Source organism: Myxocyprinus asiaticus, chromosome 49 (genome assembly GCF_019703515.2).
Source record: "Myxocyprinus asiaticus isolate MX2 ecotype Aquarium Trade chromosome 49, UBuf_Myxa_2, whole genome shotgun sequence".
NCBI classification, from domain to species: domain Eukaryota; kingdom Metazoa; phylum Chordata; class Actinopteri; order Cypriniformes; family Catostomidae; genus Myxocyprinus; species Myxocyprinus asiaticus.
The window spans coordinates 18238916-18247565 of record NC_059392.1 but is presented as its reverse complement, the minus strand read 5'-3'; positions in this window follow the sequence as shown (position 1 = coordinate 18247565).

The window sequence follows — 8650 nt, the reverse complement described above, 5'->3', positions numbered from 1 at the left end:
AAAAAAGAAAATGTTCCTAATGTGGTATTCACAAAGTGTCGACTAAAAAGCTCTTAAAGGGTCACACTCTATATTAGGTGTCATTAACTACTATGTACTAACATTAAAATACATAGTACTTATTGTGTAACGACATGTTGTTCTGCTAAATTCTCACGAGATTTAAATTTGCTGCTATTAAGGTTGAGGGACTGGCAAGGTCGTAACCATGTCTTGAACACTGGGGAGAACCAAACCATTTTGGGGGTGGGGAGTCGCGGGTGTTGAGGTCACAAATATAATTGTCCTTTTTGGTCCGTTAAAATAGTAAAGGCTCTGAATGACATAATTTTATGATAAAAGGCTTTAAATGCGATAAAGGGCCAAAAATGTATTTTTTTTTCCCCCACACAGAAGTTCACACAGTACAAGATTACCACTGTGTCTACATTGCTAGCAATTTGCCTGTTTCAGTCATCTTTTCTTTCTTTTTTGTGCTGTATTAAAGAAAAGACGAATATAATTTCAATTTCTTTTCATCACTGATGTATCTTTAAAATGACATGACTGTGTCAGATGGCTAGCAAAAAGAAAATACACAAAATTATTTACTGTCCTCAAGTTGTGCCTCAATGTTGTTGTTTTCCCCCAATAGAATCTTAACATAATCTTTTCTTTGAGAACCCGAACCGTTCTCTTTTCCATTCAAAAGCAGTTCATATTGAGAAATAATGTCAAGATCCAAAGGAAAAAAAAAATCATTATTACAGTTTTTCTCAGTTGACATTTCTCCAAACTATAATCAGTGCTCTCAAAACAATTCACACAGCCGTAGAAACAGACACTCAAATTTGTAGAACAATAAAATTTCACTGCTAAATGAAGCAATGTACTCTTTTCTGATAATGCGTTTATTAAAACTAAATACTAATATCAAAACAATAGATGTGTTCTCTATTAATTTAATTAACACATTTATCATAAAAATCCACCGTAAAGACCTTTTTCCATGTGTTTTCATAAAATGTCTCTAAATTTGTCGTTGTCCCTGCTCTTCCTCTTCCAATGCCATTCCTCCCTCTTCTTCTTTTTTGTTGAGATTGAAGTCACTGTAGATCTGCTCACATTAGGCTGAACACTCTTTTTGTCTTAGAGAGACCATAATTCATAACATGATCAATTAGATGGACTCGCAGATAATTTGAGCCTTCTTTACTCTAATCTTCCACCCTGATGTCCTCTTTCTGTTCACCATCATTACACCATCTCCATTTGGTCTTTCCTGAAGTCTTTCCATACACACACCTGAAAGAGTTGAGAAAACTTTCCCCTTTTCTCATCACTTCTTCCTCAGATTTTCTCTTTCTTTACCCACTCTACCTCTTCTTCTTCTTCCTCATTGTTTGTTTGCTGTGAATTTTCATATTTTACCCCTTTTGTAGATAGCAGAGTCATGATAGTTGTGTGAAAAGTTTAGTATTTTGCATTTTCTTTGCTGTGTGCATTACTAACACAGCCGATATTAATATGAAGGGATTTGGCAACCTGACATGTGCATTTGAGAATATGATTTGAATATACACTACCGTTCAAAAGTTTAGGGTCACTTACTCATTCTTTATTTTTTATTTTTTTTTCACATTTTTAGAATAATAGTAAAGTCTTCACAACTATGGAATAATAGAAATGGAAATATGGGAATTATGTTATGACTAAAAAAATCCAAAATAAATCAAAACTATGTTATATTTCTGCATCTTCAAAGTGGCCACACTTTGCCAAGATTTTGCAGAAATGTACTCTTGGCATTTTGTCAACCAACTTCTTGAGGTATCACCCTGGTATGCTTTTTATTAACAGTATTGAAGGAGTTCCCATCTATATGCTGGGCACTTAGTGGCTGCTTTTCTTAATTATTTGCTTCATTTCAAAAACTTTTTAATTTTTTTTTAAATACAGTTTTAGTTTTGTAATTAAATACATTAATATGTTGGCACAATTATATTTTTGTCTACAAAACTAATTTCAAACATTTAAGCATACGCCTTCAGATCAAAAGGTTTTTTTAGATCATGAGAAACATTTCAGGCAAGTGACCCCAAACTTTTGAACGGTAGTGTAGTTGTCTGTGTTAACTGTTTTGAAAGCATGAGTTTTGGATCAGAGAAATTTGTATGTAGTGTTCTGAGAAAATGAGGAAAATCAAGAAACATGCACAATCTGTTTTGGACAATTACAAAGTTTTCAGATGGCTGTGTTAATAGTTTAGAGAGCAGTGACCTGAGTTTGGAGATATGCGTAAAATCGATCGAGAAAAACTGTAATATACCATAAAAGTAATCCATACGACACAAAGCTGTTGTGTGGCCCCAGAAAACTTGGAATATAATGCACAAGTCATATGGACTACTGTTATGATGTCTTTTTGAAGCTCGACAGCTCCTGCGCACTATAAACTGTTATTCTATGGAATAGAGCTGCTTAAAATATCTATTTTTATGTTCCAAGAAAAAGTAACAGCATGTGGGGTTTTGAACAACATAAGGTTGAGTAAATTAGTGAGTACAAGTACATTTTCAATTTTTAGGTGAACTACTCCTTTAACTGGGGGCTCATCCTCAAAATAAAATGGTCTCTTTTAAAAGAAGACTCTTGAAGATGCTGTACAAAATTCAGAATTAATTAAAGACAAAGAAATTATTTAGAAAATCTTACATTTATTTTAAATTATTACCTAATAATATTTGTATTAAGAATATATGACACTGTCCTTGCCACAATCTAAAAACTCAACTGAAGTCACAAGTCACAGGTCTCACCATGTTCTAGTTTTAATCTGAGGATGAAAACACTCTACTTTGTGTTATAGATCATTGTGGAGGTGACGGCGTGGTCGAGCCGTTGTCTGGGGAGAGAGGAAGTGGTAAGGGTTTTCACCTGAGATAAATTGCTGGTAATTGCTGGGGGTGGGGAATAAAAGGGGCCAGACCTCAGAGTGAGGGAGAGAGAGCCGAGCCTGCACGCGCGTGTGTGTGTGTGTGTGTGTATGTGTTTTTGTGTGTCAGTGCAGCTATCGTTTGAGTTTATGTCTGAGCTTCACCGTTAAGCAGTAAAGCGAACGTGTTTTGGTGTATAAATAAATTTACCTTTGAGTTGGATTCGCCATCTCCCGCTTCCTCATTCCTCGAATCTGTTACAATAAATTTCTAAGACAATATCAAGTGAATTTTCTAAAAAGTTACTTCAGAAACTTACCAGATAACCACATGCTGAAAACAGCTCTGTTAATGTTTTCACATTCAAAATTATGAATGACTTATGAATCACGTACTGTACTATTCGTGACATATTTTAAATTAAAAATGGCAAATTTTGCCAAATGGTGAATAGTTTGCACCACTGGAAATGACTGTTGGTCTGTTGAACATTTCAATCATAAAATAGTGGGCAAATATTGCATGTTTAGTTATATACTGACATTTTACATGACACTAAAACACTTAACCTGAACTGCTGACACTGATGCGTCTCACTGGTAATTACTCACACTGGTAATTTATATCTGTAATTTAATACGCAATAAATGCCAAGCCATGTGCACTGTATCAAAAATATGTTTATGTTTACACTTTAATAACTTTTGAGACTTATTCTAAGACGATGATTTACAAATATAAGTGCTTAGATAGGTTAACACATTACACTAGGGATGGATAGATAGCATTTGTGTCTGGGACAATCAATGTAAACCGCATCTCTAACGAGTCCCAGTCAGAGACACCACACATCACTGCATATCACAAAACACTCACGTTAACAAATGAATGCTGCATGGACATTTAAAAGGTGTTGCCTTTGACTGAAAGCCTGTCCTGTCCCTCTGTCAGCAGCGCGGGGGAGACTTGCGTAATGGTACTATCAATTCTCTCAACTGACTGATGGCACTTGAGACTTTAAAGCGCTTGGTCACGTGTATGGCAACGACTCGCTTGTCAAAGGGGAAAGGTCACGCCTTCTTATGAATAATATTGAGAACACCCGTGATGTAGATTTGCTGAAATTCAATGGAAAGCCTAAACCACCATCATGACCTGTGACATTGACTCAATGTTCATTTCAAACCCGGAAGATGAAAATAGCCCCTCAAAAAATCCCTAAATGAACCCTTTTCCTCGTGAAATTAAAAATAATGAATGTTGGGGGCCTGGGTAGCTCAGTGAGTATTGACGCTGACTAATACCCCTGGAGTCACGAGTTCAAATCCAGGGTGTGCTGAGTGACTCCAGCCAGGTCTCCTAAGCAACCAAATTGGCCCGGTTGCTAGGGAGGGTAGAGTCACATGGGGTAACCTTCCTGTGGTTGCTATAATGTGTGGTTCTCGCTCTCGGTGGGGCGCGTGGTGAGTTGTGCGTGGATTGACAGTCTCAGATGCGGAGGCAACTGAGATTCATCCTCCGCCATCTGGATTGAGGTGAATCACTACGCCACCACGTTGACTTAGAGTGCATTGGGAATTGGGCATTCCAAATTGAGGAGGAAAGGGGAGAGAAAAATAAATAAATAAAAAAAGGAATATTGACATTCTCTGTCCTTGTGTGCAAGACATATACACCTGTTAACATCTCAAAAAATTTGTTGTAGTGTTTTATGACCCTTTAAGTACACAGTAGTTAAAGACACCTAATATAAACTGTGTCCCTCATCATTTACTCATCATGCTGCCTCAAACTCGTATGACTTTCTTTCTTGTGTGGAACACAAACTAAGATATATGGATGTATATATGTCTAACACTTCCAAGCTCTAAAAGTAATCTATATGACTCGAGTAGTTTAATCCATGTCTTCTGAAGCAATACGATTCCTTTGCGTGAGAAACAGACCAAAATGTATGTCCTTATGTACTATTAATCTTGACATCTGCAGTCTTCTTGGCGTGTTTATGAAAGAAGCTTGTTCACACACTTATGCAGACATGAGTTAAAATGGATTTGTGGATGGTGAGTTTTTTTTTATTTTTTTATACTTTTCAAATGTGTGGCAGTCGCCAAAAGGCTGATGATAAACACAAGAAAATTAAAATCCAATACCTTATTGATGTATAACGATACTGGGAATGAGTACCTGGCAACCGCGTGTAGCGTCAAATAATCACTGTCTTAAATTTTGGTTTATTTTGCAAACAAAGTGATTATACCACTGCAGAAGACATGGATTAAACCACTTGAGTCATATGGATTACCTTTATGCTGCCCATATGTTCTTTTGGAACCTATTGACTTGCATTGTATGGATAAAAACACCTCATACATTCTTCCGAAGAATAAAGAAAATCATACGAGTTTGAGATGGCATGAGGGTGACTAAATGATGAGAGAATTATCATTTTTGTGTGAACTATTCCTTTAATGAAAATAGGGTCTATTAGGATCTATTCAGTGTTGAGTACGCTACTTAAAAAATGTAGCTAGCTGTCATGTGTATTCTGTTGATTCATGTCTTTTATTTTGAAATTCTAGTTCCTGTTTCATGTCATGTGTTCCTGTTTCCCTTGTCATGTGATTTCTGTTTTCCCTCCATGTTCATGTGTCATGTTTTCATTGGTTTATTGTTTAATTAGCTTGTTATGAGTTCTGTTTGTTCATTGGTTTATGTTCTCCCATGTCTTGTATTTAAGCCCTCATGTTTGCATTGTCTAGTGGTCTAGTATTGAATGTGATTGTATGTGTTAGTCAAGCCGTAGTCAAGCCGTAGTCAAGCCGTAGTCAAGCCGTAGTCAAGCCGTAGTCAAGCCGTAGTCAAGCCGTAGTCAAGCCGTAGTCAAGCCGAGTTTAGGGTTTTTTGGTTCACGTTTATAAATAAACTGCACTTGGGTTCTTTATCTTCACGTCATCGTCATCATCATTGTCAGCATCCAGCATACGTTACAGAATACTTGACCACCCATGAACCCAGCAGTTTTACTTCTGCGCCTTCGTCAGGGCAATCGTCCCCTGGAGGACTATGTCGAGGACTTCTGCGGTCTAGCCTGCCAGGTGGACTTTAATGAGGTTGCCCTCAAAGACTGTTTTAGATTTGGACTGAATGAGTCCATTTCTTTTTTGATGCCTGGCGGTCGCAGTTCCCTCAGCCTGGCTCAATATATCGAACTCGCCCTACGGTTCATTGGTTCCCCGTTCACTGTGGGGGAGGCGGATGCCGAGCCAGAGTTCCACGTCATGGCCGCCGCCGAGCCAGAGTTCCACGTCATGGCCGCCGCCGTGCCAAAGTTCCACGTCACAGCAATGCCTCAGCCTGCTCCATGCCACATCACAGCAACGCCTCAGCCTGCTCCATGCCACGTCACAGCAACGCCTCAGCCTGCTCCATGCCATGTCACAGTCACACCTGAGCAGTGGGACCTGGAGATGGTTCCCACCCTTATACCCACCCTTAGTTCTCCTGAGCAGGCAAGAGGAACTTTCTGCCCTCCGATCCCGCCTGGACCCTCTGAGCCCTGGACTTCGCCTTGGCCTGTCGGTCCCTCGACATTGCCTCAGCTCGGCATTCCCTCGGCTCCACTACGGTCCTTCAGCTTGTCATCTGTGCCGGGGTCCCTCGTCCCTCCGGCTCCACCTCAGTCTTCCGATCCCTCAGCTCTGCCTTGCTCCTCCGAGCCTCCAGCACCGCCTTGGTCCTCCCTGCCATCAGCTCCACCCTGGCCCTTCGAGTCTTTGGCTACTCTCCGGGCACCACATTCCATGGCTCCGCCCCTCGAGCCTCTCACGGCTCCACATTCCATGGCTCCGCCCCTCGAGCCTCTCACGGCTCCACATTCCATGGCTCCGCCCCTCGAGCCTCTCACGGCTCCACATTCCATGGCTCCGCCCCTCGAGCCTCTCACGGCTCCACCTTCCATGGCTCCACCCCTCGAGCCTCTCATGGCTTCACCCCCCACGGACTTTGCCCTGGTCCCATGCCCCTCGCCCTTACTCGCCACGCCACGCCACGCCCCACGCCTCAAGACACCCCCTCCCCGCTCCCTACAGAACTTTGAATTTATGTCATGTTTTACGTGTTTTGTTTATGTGTTGGGGTGTCGGGAGCCACCCCTTAGTGGGGGGGATATGTCATGTGTATTCTGTTGATTCATGTCTTTTATTTTGAAATTCTAGTTCCTGTTTCATGTCATGTGTTCCTGTTTCCCTTGTCATGTGATTTCTGTTTTCCCTCCATGTTCATGTGTCATGTTTTCATTGGTTTATTGTTTAATTAGCTTGTTATGAGTTCTGTTTGTTCATTGGTTTATGTTCTCCCATGTCTTGTATTTAAGCCCTTATGTTTGCATTGTCTAGTGGTCTAGTATTGAATGTGATTGTATGTGTTTGTCAAGCCATAGTCAAGTCAAGCCAAGTCAAGTCTAGTCAGGTTATAGTCAAGTTCATGTTTATGATTTATGTTTCATGTTTCTAGTTAGGGTTTTTTGGTTCACGTTTATAAATAAACTGCACTTGGGTTCCTTATCTTCACGTCATCATCATCATCATTGTCAGCAGTTCCAGCCAACATCGTTACACTAGCGACAAATTACTCTAAAGAAAGAAATTGCTAAATTAAAATTGATAAGCTGAATGCTACACTTTACTGTGGAGAAATTAACTAGTTAAACTACAAGCTATATGTGACTATTGGAGCTTGTTAAATCTAAGCTCCCTCAAATTATTTATAATGGAGTGACTATTTGCACTAGGTGTAAATAGCACCTACCACACAGTGTGGCTATTTGCACACCAATAGTCTGGTGAAAGCCCCTTGTGTCGATGCAGTGGTGTGGGGTGTATCGTTGCTGTGAATGTATTTTTTTAGTGCGGATGACCTGGGTTCAATTCTGCCTTTTGTCCGACTTTTTACTATCCTCTTTCCTCCCTTACAAATATAGAGAGTTCATGGCAAATTTGCTGCAAACCTGCCGCAAATTCACCACAGATTATTTTCATGTCATTAAATGCCATCCTTCCACCAGACGCTATAGTCCCTGCCAGTAAACAGTGAACAGAACGTTTCTAGGCAATAAGACTGACTGTCAGCTATGGATGCTGCAGAGTGATACAAAAGAAAAGTTCCATAAAGATGTCAGAGCTTTGCTATATCCTGAAGAAAGCCCCCAGTAATCAAAACAAGCAAGTATAACTGCTCCTTTATTTATACCATGATCGATGGAAACATGGATAAATGCTTCACACTGCAATGTTCCAGCCAAATCCTTGCCCTTGGAATAGCAACCGCACTGCTGCAGATTAAGTCATTAGACTGGTCATCCAGGTATTGTGAGTCATCTTTCCTACTTCTTGGATAACTGTGCGATTTCTAAAAGAATAAATAAAAGAATTTCATCTCAAATCAATGCTTCATGTACATTTATTTATTTATTTGGCGAATAGTCTTGTAATAAGCTGGATAATGAGCAGTCAGTCATTAGGGGGAATTCAGCTGTTCAGCAGTTTCTTTCTGCTCACATAATTACATAATTTCGATGGAAATCAATACATTATTTCCATTTATTTAATTATTTGTTTACCAGCTATGTAAAAAGTGGGATAATGTAGTCAGTCGGTTGTTTTTTAAAAATAAAACCCTGTCAGGGTTTATTTTGCTTTTATACATTGTCCCTTATATACAGGTGCATCTCAATA